At 44.1% G+C, this 16,029-nt stretch overlaps 1 long non-coding RNA gene across 1 annotated transcript in view; it reads right to left on the reverse strand.

Annotated features, from left to right (window-relative positions):
* The window catches only part of LOC122455811, a 36,520-nt gene extending 22,218 nt beyond the window's left edge, over positions 1–14,302 (reverse strand). The window contains exon 1 of the long non-coding RNA XR_006274300.1: positions 13,528–14,302. This is a non-coding gene — a long non-coding RNA (uncharacterized LOC122455811). The remainder of the gene's footprint in view (positions 1–13,527) is intronic.
* Positions 14,303–16,029: the final 1,727 nt, after the last annotated feature.

Consider the following 16,029-nt stretch of genomic DNA (forward strand, 5'->3'; position numbering starts at 1 on the left):
CAAGTGGTCCACAAAAAAAAAAAGTTAGAGAACCACTGATTTAGTGAAAAGATTTAATGGGACTCTAAAATCCATGCTAGGGATATACACTAAGAAGAGGGGCCAAAATTGGGATGAGTTATTACCATTCTTGTTGTGTTCTTACAGGGAAGTACCCGAAGAATCCACAGGTTTTTCCCCATTTGATCTTTTGTATGGAAGAAAAGGGAGGGGACCATTTGATCTCATTAAAGATGAGAGGGAAATACTGAGGTAATAGAAGAATCAGTAACTGAATGTGTTCAGAGGTTTAGAAAAGAGTTAAAAGACATGATGGAACTCATTCAAACCAATCTCCAAGACAGTCAATCCAAGCAAAAGGTGTGGTATGATAAAAATACTTGTAAGCACACTTTTGAAATAGGGGATTTGGTAATGATATTAAGCCCTGCGAAAAGGTATAAAATGCAAAACTCTTGGGAGGAACCTTTCGAGGTAATAGAAGTGGCAAATGAGGACATGTATCAAGTTAAAAAGCCCCTTGATGATGCTGTCCCACAGCTTGTGCATGTGAACAGGCTGAAAACCTATCAGAACAGAGAGGCCATAGTAAATATGATCGGTAGTATGGAAGGGGAAACTGAGGCACATCCACTCACTGATTTAATGGCTGAATGCCAAGATGATTCAACTATGGAAAGGATTGAGATCTGCAACAAGTTGACACCAGCTGAAAGGGGGAAGGTGTTTTCAGTACTGCAGGGATACAGTGAGATGTTTTCCAAACCAGCCAGGAAAAAACACACATGCTAACCCACAAAATCCTTACAGTGGGGACACAACCACTCCTTTCCAGGCCTTACAGGGCCACTGGCATGGTACAAGAACAAATTCATACAGAGATACACAATATGTTGGACCTGGGAGTGATTAAGGAGTTTGACAGCTCTTGGGCATCCCCTGTGGTCTTGGACAACACTAAGATTTTGTGTTAACTATAGAAAGCGTAATGCTGTTACAGTACCAGATGCATACCCCATGGCTAGGATTGATGACATGCTGGATATACTGAGCAAAGCCAAATACTTCAGCACCTTTGATCTAACTCGGGGTTACTGACAAATCCCTCTGGATAAGGATGGACAGAAAAAGAGTCTGCTTTTACCACTGACATAGGCCTCTATGAATTCACAATGTTACTTTTTGGTTTGGTCAATGCTGCTGCAATCTTCCAGAGGTTGGTCAACAAAGTGTTAAACGGTTTACAAAATTTGGCAAAGGCAGATGACTTAGCAGTGTTCAGTGACTCATGGGATGATCATAAAAAACACCTGGGAATTGTGCTGTCCACACTCAAGGAGGCTGGTCTAACCGTAAAATCCTCTAAGTGGAAAATAGGAGCAACCAGAGTCCCTTATTTGGGACACTGGGTTGGAGGGGGACAGATATCCCAATCCCCTTAAAGTGGAAGCCATTGTAAATTGGCCTGTGCCCCAAACTAAAAGACAGGTCCAATCATTCATCGGTCTGGCAAACTACTACAGAAGGTTTGTGTGTGGGTTCAGCAACATTGTATCCCCAATCACAAACTTGTGTAAAAAGCACCAACCCAATAAAGTGGTTTGGCGAGAAGCATGCCAAAAGGGTTTTGAGAAGATAAAGACAATCTTGTCTGGAAAACCCGTACTAGCCAGTCCTGACTTTGAAAAAACTTTTGAGCTATGTTCAGATGCCTCTGATATTAGGGTAGGTGCTGTACTGATGCAGACAGGGGAAGGTAACAAAAAACCACGCAATTGTCTTCTTGAGTAAAAAGCTGTCACCAACCGAACAAAATTACTCCGTCATTGAAAAGGAATGTTATGCTATGGTGTGGGCAGTTAAACAGTTGAGGCCCTAACTCTTTAACAGAAAATTTAGGATCCTGACAAACCATTCACCCTTGGTATGGTTAAACAGAACCAAAGGCACAAACTCCAAACTTCTGCACTGGAGCCTGATCCTGCAGGAGTTTGACATGGAAATTATATACATAAAAGGGAAGGGAAAACATGGTAGCAGACACTGTGTCCAGGAAAGAGGACCCAGGGCACACTGCCTTCGAGACAGTCAATGACTAACCTTCTTGCAGTAAACTAATGGGGGAGGTGTGAAGTCCTGTACCTTGGGGGAAACACCCAGCACCCCATGTTCATACTTATAATATGACTGTATGATATCTAATACAAAGTTTGTAATGTCGGGTGTCTTCAGAAGGCTCATGATGTACTGAGCATTGTTGTTATAGTAATCATTGTTATAGTAATGTTATAGGTTGTAATTTCATGTATATAGTTATGAGGCTAAAAATGTGCCCTCATGGCTTAAAGCAGACCCAGGCAAAAACTCTCCAGAAGCAGAGGGGCAGTTCACACCTCATCAGAGCATGTATGGGACAAACCCAGCCTAGCCTCATAGGAACAAAGGACACTGGCCTAGGCAACAACAAAGGATCTGTTGGACTCTCGAGTGAGTCACTCCCCTTCCTTTGGTCAGTTTGGGATTGCAATGAGGTAATGTTCACCTGACTCCAAAGGGTGGGGGGCAAAGCCAAGAAGTAAGAAAGGACATGATAAAAGGGGAGAGGCTTGCTCTTCCTCTCTCTTCCACCTACATCTACAGACACCACCACCACCATGCAACTCAAGTGCTGATCAAAGGGGAGAGCCTGGCTGAAGGTGAGATGCATCTAACCAGCCAGCCTGTGGTGAGATGCATCTAAGTTTGTAAGGGCACTGAAAGTGTTAAGATCAGCTTAGAATGTGTTTTGCTTTTATTTCATTTGACCAAAACCGACTTATTGTGCTTTGACTTATAATCACTTAAAATATATCTTTGTAGTTAATAAATCTGTTTGTTTATTCTACCTGAAGCAGTGCGTTTGGTTTCAAGCATGTCAGAGACTCCCCTTGGGATATCAAGCCTGGTGCATATCAATTTCTTTGTTAAATTGATGAACTCATATAAGCTTTCAGCGTCCAGTGGGCATAAATGGACACTGCAAGATGGAGGTTCCTAGAGTTGTGTCTGGGACAGGAGTTACTAGCTAATATCATTCAGTTGCATAATCCAAGGAGCAGCTTACATGCCAGAGGCTGTGAGTGAACAGCCCAGGAGTGGGGGTTCTCACAGCAGAGCAGGGTAAGGCTGGCTCCCAGAGTCAAGGATTGGGGTGACCTAGAAGATCACCGGTCCAGATAACACCAGACGGGAACGTCACAACCAGATTTGCACATAAGTAGCATCTTTGTTTCTGGCAGACACAGTATTCAGCTAATTCAAGTTTGCTCACACAGTAGCAAGAAACGCTGTGAACTAGCTCCCTCAAGTGAGAAAAGATATCATTTGCAGGTTACTGTATGCATTGCACCCATTACACTGCAGACCAAAGGAAAAATCTTGATACTTAACCTACTGCTCTAATAAACATTTTTCAAGGATTGTCTTCTGCACTATACTGGCTCAGCTATGTTGTTATCTTTCCTATCATCTTTTAACGAGAAGTTGAGAACAACATATAACCCAATTAAAAGAAGAACGCATTTATCTGAGATCATATCACTGCTATGGATCTGTTAAGAAGCCAATTAAAGTTTGATTATGTAAAATGCAGATTCCATCTAGACACCAAAATATTATTGAAACCAAGTTCCTAATTTCAATTACACCTTTGTATGTATTTAATAGGTTTATTCATTGCAAAGCTGAACATTGAAAGCTCCAGAGTGGGTATGTACCAAGATCTAGAATAATAAATCTGAATTGCTAACAAGATGGCTCATGGATCTTATTTTAATTTGTCTGCTTGATTTACAAAAAAGAGAGTTTGTTGTAAAGAAGAGGCATAATCAGAAAATAAAATACAGTACTATAAATTATTTGGTGTGGGCATCTATGATGTGGCAGCATGCAATTCATTTAAGGAGCAGGCATTCAAGCCTTAATGAGTCAGGTGAATTTAGTTAAAAGAGTGCAAAACATCAGATTCAGTGTGCATCTATGTGAAATTAATTAGAGCCATGCTCCAATAATTATAGTGCAGATCATCCCCCAGAGAGCAGCACATGGAGAAGCCCCATCTGGAAGGGGGTCAATTGCCTTCATAATACTATTCCATTTCCATCCCCCCACCTCCTCCATCCTCACACCACTGGAGAAGGAAGGAAGAGGCATTAGAGGTACCATTATCTTCCCTGAAATGCTTTCTTGCCCTACACAGCCTCCTTTCACATTCAATGGAGCAATTCAACTCTTTTATTTGTACTGAGATAGCTGGTAACGGGGGGCAGCTACTGTCCATGTGTGGGCTGAGAGATTCTTTGGTTGCAAACATGAGGAGAGGAGTCAATAGATTGTTTGACAAGTTACGTGTGCAAGAGAGGCAGAAAGAAAAAAAAGGCAGCAAACAGCAACAGAAGAAGTCCCTGAAAGGGAGCAGAGAGATAGAGCTCCTTGGGCACAGGTTTAACTGGAGGGATAGACGTGGAAATTATGATCAAGGAAACTGCCTGTTATTTGTTTCCACTGTGTTCAGGAAACAGGACTTCATAAATGTTCTTTGTAAGCAAACGGGATTGCACCAAGGAATATACTTGACTCAAATCAGCCATTTCTCCTCCTAATGGAAACAATCCTGGAAGGCCCTGAATATCAGCTAACCACTAAGGCTAAAGGAACAAAGTCAAAACCTTAGTAAAGAGTGCAGGCTCAGGCCTTTAACAATGGACAAACTTTGTCTAATGACCTTGGAGATCCTTCAAAAGACTAAACTAAGCATCAGCTCTCAAAGCTCTTCTGTTGAACTGTTACTCTCTTGGTGCCTTCCTACATTTCTTTCTTGTTGTTCCCCATCGTCTTTTTGCAGTTAAAGAGGAGGCAGATTTTATTTTTAATTGTCCACTGTCTGGTGCTGCTGCCTGCCCTAGAGGCCATGTTTGCCACTCTCCCTCCTATGGCCTAGTTTCTTTGTTTATTTTTGTTGGTGGGGTTGTTTTAACAGTCATGGGGGGAAATTATGGCTGGGTTTGGTTGTGGGTTTTTTTTGGTTTGCTTTTTAATCCTAAAACCCTCAAACTTGAATTGACAATCTTGAAACTAAACTGAACACAGCTGGTCTTCTGAACCAGATTGATCTCTGACCAGCTGGTACAGACTCCACCCTACCCCCACTACTGCCAAAAGCAGAGCAGCTGTGGCAGAGCAAGCAGCTCTAATGGCTTTGCTGATAAGATTCTTTCCTGGCTCTAATTTATGTGAGGGAATATTGACATCAGGTAGTTTATTAAATTAATCACAGATATGCCTCTTCTATAAAATTTCCCACTCTCCACTCCTCCAGTTTGTTAAAAATGCTTCTTACATAAAACTGCTGCCAGCTAACTGCTCTGGCCGGCACATCTTGACTAACAGATTGTTCCTGCGTCTCTTGCACTGGCAATCAGCCTTTCCAGGAAAACATACACATCATTTATTGAAGTGTCCAATCTATTCATATTTAAGTCAGAAAGCAATAGAGTGATATATTTGGAAAATGGTACACGTGGTCCCAACTCTTTAGGGGCAGGAACTGTCTTTTTTGTTCTGTGTTTGTACAGCAGTGGCTCTCAACCTTTCCAGGCTACGGTACCCCTTCCAAGAGTCTGATTTGTCTTGAGTACCCTCAAGTTTCACGTCACTCAACTACTAGCTTATAAAATCAGACATAAAAATACAAAATACACAGCACATTATTACTGAAAAAAATACTTCTAATTTTTACCATATCATTATAAATCAATTGGAATAAAAATATTGTACTTACATTTCAGTGTATAATACATAGAACAGCATAAACAAGTCATTGTCTGTATGAAATTTTAGTTTGTACTGACTTCGCTAGTACTTTTTATGTAGCCTATTGTAAAATTAGGCAAATAACTAGATCAGGGGTTTTCAAACTCTGGGTTGCAGCTCCGCAAGGTTAACTGCTGACAGACCGGAGATGCTTTCTTTACCTGCAGCGTCCGCAGGTACAGCCGATCACAGCTCTCAGTGGCCGCGGTTAGCTGTTCCTGGACAATGGGAGCTTCAGGAAGCAGCGTGGGCCGGGTTGCCACTTCCTGCAGCTCCCATTGGCTGGGAACGGCAAACCGTGGCCACTGAGAGCTGTGATCGGCTGTACCTGTGGACGCCGCAGGTAAACAAAGCGTCTCTGATACGCCAGCGGCTAACCCTGTGGAGATGCAACCCAGAGTTTGAAACCCCCTGATCTAGATCAGTCGAGTCCCCCCTGGAAGATCTCTGCTTAAACCCAGGGGTATACATACCCCAGGTTGAGAGCTACTGCTGTATAGCACCTAGCACCATGGGTCCTGGTCCATGACTGGGACTCCTAGCTGCTACCACAATAAAAATAGTAATTTTGTTAGTAACTTGGCCTCTCTATCCACAGGGAGTTCAGGGTATAAATTTAAGTTGAGCCTCTTTTATTGTGTCTTTAAAAAGTTTCCATGCAGTTTGCAGGGATTTCACTTTTGGCGGTGTACCTTTTAATTTCTATTAAACTAACCTCCTCATTTTTGTGTAGTTCCCCTTTCTGAAATTAAATGCTACAGTGTTGGGCTGCTGTGGTGTTTTCTCTACTACAGGGATGTTAAATTTAATTATATTATGGTCACTATTACTAAGGGGTTCAGCTATATTCACCTCTTGGACCAGATCCTGTGCGACACTTAGGACTAAATCCTAAGTCCCCCCAGTCTCCTCTCCTAATACCCCTCACCCCACCATTTCTCACTCTCTCCATTCAACTCAGACTGTTTTCTTCTCCTCCACACTGTCTGGCACCAGTGGAGGATTGGAGGGTGTCACTGAGAAGACAGAAGAGACAGGCTCCTTGCTCTCAGTTCCGCTACCCAGTGTCACAGTATCTCCCCCAATGCACAGGAAGTCCTTCCCAGCTTCTGCAGACCCAGGAATGGAGCATGCTCAGTTGCTCTGTAGGGAATAATGCATTCACAGTCCCATCAGCACTAAGAGCTGTGAGGAAATGGACCTGCTCAGTGAGGACAGAATCTATGGCAAATTTATCAGCCAAACTCTAATAAGTCATCACTGAGCACATGTGAACTGCTCTTAAAACAGGACTTCAGGGATGCAGAGGCTTCCTGCTCACCCTCTGCATAGGAATTTCACCCTCTGGTCCTTAACACAAGAACAATAGCACACTGGACAAATAAAAAGATGAGATGGCACAGTACCTGTTATCGTCCCATCATTTTGCTATTCTGTGCCCTCTGAGCCTTCAGGGCTCCTAATGGCACCTCTTGTGAATAAAAATCACACTCGCTGTCCTTACCTATCACCAGTAAACAAGTGCTGACCAATGATAACTCTCCGGGCCCCCCCACAACGTTCTCTTCAGGCAGCAAGGACACTGGGTCTTTCCCTAGAATAAATTAGCTCTGAGCTCCATTTTTTTTCTCCCCCAAACAGATTAGTCTTTTGATTTCTAGTAGGTCACAAAACAGAAAATAAAGATGTTAAATATGAATCAAAATACTCAATACACAATAAGGCCCAATCCTGTGTACTTTACCCACACAAGCAGCTGAATGTAATAAGTTTTAAAGTTTCTGCAACAATAATTTCTTTGGGCTGGCACCTTGAATACTAAAAATTACCTGAAGTGATTTGGAATATCTTAAAAAAATAAATCCTAGTCTATCAGTACAGTGGCACCACCACAAACTACACTACTGCAGCTGCTCACTGATCACGTTACTCCTGGGGAAATTCAGCACCACTGCACAATGCAGAATTTTTCAGAAATTCTGCATGCATGTTAATTTTCTTTCCCCCACTAGGGGCTCCTGGATCTGGCAGAGCCCCACCTGTCCATAAAGGACACTGCTGGCAGGAAGGAGGAGGGAGCTAGAGGGTTCTTGGCTGCTTCACCTTCCAACATGCCTTGAGGGAAGGAGGGGGCGGTGTGCAGGAAAGTGTGCAAGCTTGGGATGGAGCATTAGGCTGTTCCTCCCTCTAGATCCCTGGGCTCTGGTGGAGGGAGGCGGTGGGTATCTGGTCAAGGGGGAGCCATAGCTTGGACCTGGGGGAAGCAGGTGTGGGTATCTGGGCAAAGGGCTAGGGTTGCCAACAGTCTAATTGCACAAACCCAACACCCTTGACCCTTCCCTGCCCCGAGGCCCCACCCCCACTCACTCCATCCCCCCTCCCTCCATCGCTCACTCTCCCCCACCCTCACTCACTTTCACCAGGCTGGGGTGCGGGAGGGGATGAAGGCTCTGAGAGGAAGTTTGGATGCAGAAGGGGACTCAGGGCTGGGATGAGGGCTCTGGCTGGGGGTGGGGATGAGGGCTTGGGCAGGGGGTTGGGGGTGCGGGATCTGTCCGAGCGGTGCTTACCTTGGGCAGCTCCCGGAAGCAACTGGCATGTCAGGCTCCTAGGCTCAGGGGCAGCCAGGCGGCTCTGCGGGTTGCCCCTGCCTTCAGGCCCCTGCAGCTCCCACTGGCCACGGTTCTTGGCCAATGGGAGCTGGGGAGTCAGTGCTCTGGGCGGGGGCAGCACGCAGAGACCCCCTGGCTGCCCCTGATCCTAGGAGCCAGAACGTGCCAGTCGCTTCCAGGAGCCACGCAGAGCCAGGGCAGGCAGGGAGACTACCTGCCTTAGCCCCGCTGGACTTTTAACAGCCCAAAATCTCCCAGATTGGTTTCAGTAGCCACCAGGAGATTGATGCCAATTCTGGGAACTCCCAGCCAACCCAGGAGTGATGGCAATCCTACAAAGGGGGGCCCCCACAGCTGGGCACTGTGGTGGAGGAGTTGAGAGTTTCTGGGCTGGGGTGCCCCCTACAGCTGAGTTCTGACACGGGGAGGGGTTGTGGGTGTCTGGCTCTCCAGCTGTCAGACATTCTTGCTGACAGGTATTTTGAAATAAATTACCAAAATAATTGAACTGGCATGATTCTGTAGTGTTATTTTGACAAATAACATTTGCAGAATTTTTTGGTGCAGAATGCCCCCAGCAGTAACATGTTCAGAAGAAGCCTGGACCATGCATACTATCCGCAATAACATTCACACACCACTCTTCTCCATTATATGTACTGAATCCATTGCACCATTAGTCCCTGATCCTGCAATCTGATCAATGTGATAAGACTTTGACCTCCATGGAGAGCTCCACTGACTTCAGTGGGATTCTGCATGGCAGTATTTCTCAGATGCTGCCACCAGGGGCTTTTCTTGCAGCCACAGCCTTCTGGGTTGTGATTGCAGGGTGGGGCAGGGGGTGTGCAATGGAATAGGGCCACCAGCAGGGATTGGGCCCTGCCTCCCTCTGGCGATACCTGGGGCAAAACACTGGAGGAGCAGGCAGCTGGTGTGGTCCCCACCTTCCCAGGGGCAGTGGGGCTCAGACTTTGGGCTTCAGTCCTGGGGTGGAGAGGGGGCAAGCTCTGGCCCTGGGGCTTCAGGCTCCACCCTCAGGCTCCAATCCTCCTAGTGCCTACCTTAGGCACCGCCCCTGGTGCCTCCCCCATAGTGATCTAACTAGTATGGCCGTTCTTATGTCCAACCAGGTCTTAATTTGTCCCCAGGCTTGCTGGGGCTGAGTAAGTCTGTTGTGAAAAGTGAGACATGTATGTTTGTTAATATCACTTTTCACAACAGACTTACTAGTTAGTAATAAATAAATTACAATGATTTGGACGTGTATATTTATTTGTTTTTCCTAAAGCTAATTAAGTATTTTAGGGAAAATGTGAGAGCAGCCACAAGCAAGAGTTGGTGGCCGCAGTCTGAGGCCACCAAATAATTTGTCTTGAGAACCCCTCTAACCCTACAACACAGAATGAAGAATTGAGACCTTGCATTTCAAGTTCTTTGAGACAGGTATTTCATGATTGGTTTCTTATCCTGTATACAGTATGTTACCATGTGTACAAGCTCTTTGAACATTAACAGTGCTATATATTACTAATATTTTGGTTCAATAAGTTGAATGGCTGGTAGCACTATGGAGCAAGAACTGGGAAAGGGAGCCATTTAGAAGTACTGTAACGCCTGTCGTCAGCAGGTGGGTTTGAACCTGAGACTTCTGCCCCTTAGCGCATGGCTAAGCACATGGCTCTTAGCTAAGGCTGTAGAGCAGGCTCAATCTCTCTAAGTAGTGTTGGTGTCACTAGATGGGACAGAACACTATACCCAGGTGGTGTATGGGTTACAGTACTACAAACTTACCTAATGACTACAGATAACCGTTCAGATTTTAAGTGACAACAGGTAGTGTTCATGTGTTCAGTTTAGACGGGGTTCAGTACTTTAGCAGTGAAGCAAAGTTCAAAGTTGAAAATAAACCTGGAATGGACACATTTAGAATAAAATCCTTCCCGCAGTAGCTTCACAACAGATTTGGCTCACATAAATGACAGGCTTTTTCTCATCTCTCTTGCAACATGAAACTAGACACATGAAAGGCTGTTGTTTACAAGACATGTCATTTCATGCATCAAAGCAATCAATCATTCACTGTTGCATAGAGGGATGCAAGTGAGACATATACAACACTCCCTTTGGGGCAGGTGTTCAGAAACAGCTGAAGTACAGGGGAATTTTTTTTTAAAAAATGAAAGGGCATTTAGTCAATGTCAGATAAGGTTTGCAAAGGAACTTAATTTCAAATGAGGAAAAGTGAAAAAACAGGCAGACTATAACAAAGGCCAAAGAAAAAAGCCACTATAGCCTATAATTATCACAATTCCAAAGCTGCAAAAACACTTAATTTTCCCTGAAGATATTATATGACATTAAATATATGGCATGCAATGAATTGATATAACAGCATCATTCCACTACCCTCTTCTGCTTTTGCAACAATATGGAAACTGGACACTGATCTGCAAAAATATCTTTCACATTATGACAATCCAGTACTGGGCTTGTCTTCCAAAAGGAATGGCAGATTGTTGCACTATTGTGAGAAGACTGTAACCCAATTTCTAATCGGCTTGTACTATCTCTTTCTTCTAAAGCAAAAGATGTAATTATAATTATAGAAGTCACATTAAAGATTGCAAAACAGCTTTCATGTCATCTGAACTTTCTACATCTTGCATCATTTGAGCTGAATTTTTTCTGCACTTGGTCTCTGCTGGAAGGGAGAATGTCTGGAAAATTTTAGCAATATCCTTTCAGCTCCTCTTGAGTGAACATAATTATTTCCCATTCTTGTTTTTGTGTTTATTAAACACCACTTGCTTTTCATAGAAATAGCTAAAAGAGTCTGAGCTCAGAAATTCAGATTTCCCATGTAAGTGTTCATGAGAAGAGCTGTATATGCTTTACTAAACTGTGGGGGAAATACCAGTATTAATATTTGTGTAACCCTTCTGCCTGTCAGAGTTGGCAGCAACAAGGGCCGGGTTCAGTATCTAGGGGTTCCATTCCAATAACACAATGCAAAACCAGCTCGAGCCCCCACCCAGTGACCTGGGACAAATATATACCACCCCCGCTGAGCGCCTCCAAGAGGCAATACTTCCCCTCTTGCAAGGACAGAGTCTGAGTGTAGCAAAAAGCCTTTTACAGAGAGAAACAATGTGGCATTATGTTGGGGAAACACCACCAACAGGATTAATAACACAACCCATGAGCAAAAAACCCACCCAAGCAAATTGGGGCATGTCATTTCCCTTTGGTTCTTCAGTCCAGCAACCCAAAAGCCTCTGCTCCTGGTCAGGGCAGCCTCAGAGTTTGAAAGTTTATCTGCAGAGTTTTACCTCCCAACCTGGGTGGAGATGGGGGGAGGGTTAAGATGCACCTTACATGGTCCAAAGCTGATTGCCCCATCTCTCCATAGGGCTCCACTCTGCCAGCCACCCCCATAAGCTGCTCCAAGCATCCAACAAATTGCTCTGCTCCACCATCCACCCCACAAAACTGCTCTGTAATATATCTTCAGGCTCCCCCACTACTTAGCACAACACTCAGTGATTTCAGCTCTTAGTAAGTTTAGCTCTTTTGTGATTTCAGCTTGCAGCAGGGGGATTTCAGTGCTAGTATACCATTAGCTCAAAGTGAATTCAGCTCAGCAGCTTGTAACTAGACTCCTAATAGAATCAAAATTAACTCTGATATTCCACAGTAGAGAAATGAGGAAGTGCAATTAGCATATAAAGAGGCCCATACTAACACCTGTCCCCAGCCTCTCTTCATTCACTAGCTTTTGGAACCCATGACCTTTGCCTAGCGAGTGCTGCTTAATTGATGGTGTGTCCCTCCATCATAACAAAAGGCCAAGCACAGTTCCACTGTCCTTGATTCACATAATCAGGATAATAACCGTTTATTCCTGCCCCAATAACTGAGAAACTGGGGTTCCTACAGCAGCCAAAGTGACCATCTAGGGAGGGTGGGTGTGCCTATGCAAATAAGATCAGCCCCTGAAGTTCTTTTCCACAACCCACCATGACTCACCAACAGATGTCAGGGTAGAGCTCATCCTGACTCTGCTTACATTTGCAAATGCAACACTAAGTCTGTGCAACAAAATATTTTAGGAGCACCTCATTTAGGGTATAAGTCACATTAACCACAGAAAGGCCAAGGAAGCAAGCTATATGCTGGTGAAATATGTTTAGCAGTACTGCTAGCGCCAAGCATTCGAACCAAGTCTAAACCAGAAACTTTTGCCAGTACAGTAATGTGTGCTAGGTGTGACTGGTTTTTTTTTCAACATTTCTATACCAGCAAGTGCCCCAACATAGTTACACAACCAAAAGCACTCTTTGGCCAGTATAACTTTTTACACTTAGGGAACCAGTAGAAGCTATGCTGGCAAAAAGACTCTGACAATATAAACTGCTTCTATACTGGACAGATTTGTGGTACAGCTATACTGGCACATTTTTTTCTAGTACAGACCTGGCTTGAGTCTTTAGGGTTCATTTGGCTCACGTTTTCAGACTCCTCTTTATCCGTGAGAGTTAGAAGTTTACTTTTCTTTTTAAATGAAAGCTGAGATTCTCATCTAATCACTTGTCTCCAAGAGCTGGCACTTCAAGGTAAACAACAAATATTGCAAGACTCACAGTAAGATCTAAAAAGAAAAGGAGTACTTGTGGCACCTTAGAGACTAACAAATTTATTAGAGCATAAGCTTTCGTGAGCTACAGCTCACTTCATCGGATGCATTTAAGTGAGCTGTAGCTCACGAAAGCTTATGCTCTAATAAATTTGTTAATCTCTAAGGTGCCACAAGTACTCCTTTTCTTTTTGCGAATACAGACTAACACGGCTGCTACTCTGAAACCAGTAAGATCTAAGTACTCCTTTTCTTTTTGCAAATACAGACTAACACGGCTGCTACTCTGAAACCTGTCAGTAAGATCTAAATTGGTAACACCTGGGAAATTGAAATGGAGCCAGTGCAGCTCTTCCCATTCCACAACATGTACTCCACCATGTGGTTTGGAACAGTATCTGCAACCAATGCCCTTAGTACATTATTCACCATGTGTGCAGGATATTAGGACAACTGGATCCATGTGATAGGAGTGATGGTCTGCCAACATATTCTTCTTGCTGTGTTCCCCCCATACACACTAGAAAGCTATGCAATAACTCCTACAACACACAGAAGGCATCCTCTATGAATTCATTCTACTGGAGCCTCTCCCTCTAGCCCCAATATGGGATTTAAGTGGTACTTAGGGCCTCAAGTGATTTCACCTTCAGACTTTTGTGGCAAGCATTTGTACTCAGCTAGTTAATTGCAGCAAGACTCCAAAAGACCAATAGCCACCCTCAGAGCAAGATGACTAGTGCTGGAAGAGCTGACAAGTCCTGGTGGAGAACTTGGAGAAGATCTTTAACTATAAAAAGGAACACTTGGAACTGGTGCATTTTATACACTCTTCGAGATTAACTCTGGGGGAAACCAGAAAATGTTGTCAGGTGTGCACCACAAATAGTGCAATAGGCTTTAGTTCCAGCTATTCTGACAGGCAATCACTGACCTGTGTGACTGCCATTAGAGACTAAGACTGTAGTCATCCAACCCCTGCTCACCTCCTGTATAGATGACTAAAACTTCCTTCTCTCCGGTCTTACAGACTCCCTAGCTCTTGCCTCAGTCCATCTGAAATTACGCAGTGGGAATCAACACTTCCGAAGAAGGAACTTCCAAGACCAAAGCTGTACACCAGAATAACAATGAGACGTTTTTGTCCTGGTGTACTTGGTAATGCTAAGTTACCTAGAAAAAACAACAAGGAGTCGTTGTGGCACCTCAGCCTGGACCAGTCCACACAAGAGATCCACTTCCTGGACACTACGGTGCTAATAAGCGATGGTCACATAAACACCACCCTATATCGGAAACCTACTGACCGCTATTCCTACCTACATGCCTCTAGCTTTCATCCAGATCATACCACTCCATCCATTGTCTACAGCCAAGCGCTACGATATAACCGCATTTGCTCCAACCCCTCAGACAGAGACAAACACCTACAAGATCTCTATCATGCATTCCTACAACTACAATACCCACCTGCTGAAGTGAAGAAACAGATTGACAGAGCCAGAAGAGTACCCAGAAGTCACCTACTACAGGACAGGCCCAACAAAGAAAACAACAGAACGCCACTAGCCATCACCTTCAGCCCCCAACTAAAACCTCTCCAACGCATCATCAAGGATCTACAACCTATCCTGAAGGACGAGCCATCACTCTCACAGATCTTGGGAGACAGACCAGTCCTTGCTTACAGACAGCCCCCCAATCTGAAGCAAATACTCACCAGCAACCACACACCACACAACAGAACCACTAACCCAGGAACCTATCCTTGCAACAAAGCCCGTTGCCAACTCTGTCCACATATCTATTCAGGGGATACCATCATAGGGCCTAATCACATCAGCCACACTATCAGAGGCTCGTTCACCTGCGCATCTACCAATGTGATATATGCCATCATGTGCCAGCAATACCAGCAATGCCCCTCTGCCATGTACATTGGCCAAACTGGACAGTCTCTACGTAAAAGAATGAATGGACACAAATCAGACGTCAAGAATTATAACATTCAAAAACCAGTTGGACAACACTTCAATCTCTCTGGTCACTCGATCACAGACCTAAGAGTGGCTATACTTCAACAAAAAAGCTTCAAAAACAGACTCCAACGAGAGACTGCTGAATTGGAATTAATTTGCAAACTGGATACAATTAACTTAGGCTTGAATAGAGACTGGGAATGGATGAGTCATTACACAAAGTAAAACTATTTCCCCATGGTATTTCTCCCTCCCACCCCACTCCCCACTGTTCCTCTGATATTCTTGTTAACTGCTAGAATTAGCCTACCTTGCTTGTCACCATGAAAGGTTTTCCTCCTTTCCCCCCCTGCTGCCGGTGATGGCTTATCTTAAGTGATCACTCTCCTTACAGTGTGTATGATAAACCCATTGTTTCATGTTCTCTGTGTGTGTGTATATAAATCTCTCCTGTTTTTTCCACCAAATGCATCCGATGAAGTGAGCTGTAGCTCACGAAAGCTTATGCTCTAATAAATTTGTTAGTCTCTAAGGTGCCACAAGTACTCCTTTTCTTTTTGCGAATACAGACTAACACGGCTGCTACTCTGAAACCTGTCTCTGAAATAAGTTACCTAGGTATCCACTACTTCTACAGGGCCTAAAATGTGCTGAGCCCATTCAATGCCCAGATGAAATCAATGGGAGTGGAGGGCCTTCAGCACTTGCAGGAAATGCTCAGGAACTTCCAGGATCAGACCCACAATATATAGATGCATCCGATGAAGTGAGCTGTAGCTCACGAAAGCTTATGCTCTAATAAATTTGTTAGTCTCTAAGGTGCCACCGGTACTCTTTTTCTTTTTGCGAATACAGACTAACACGGCTGCTACTCTGAAACAATATATAGAGGAACAGAGATTGATCTGGGATTTATGAGACTTGTGTGCTGTAAACATTTGTTTCTACTTAC

This window comes from Dermochelys coriacea, chromosome 9 (assembly GCF_009764565.3).
Source record: "Dermochelys coriacea isolate rDerCor1 chromosome 9, rDerCor1.pri.v4, whole genome shotgun sequence".
In the NCBI taxonomy this organism is placed as follows: domain Eukaryota; kingdom Metazoa; phylum Chordata; order Testudines; family Dermochelyidae; genus Dermochelys; species Dermochelys coriacea.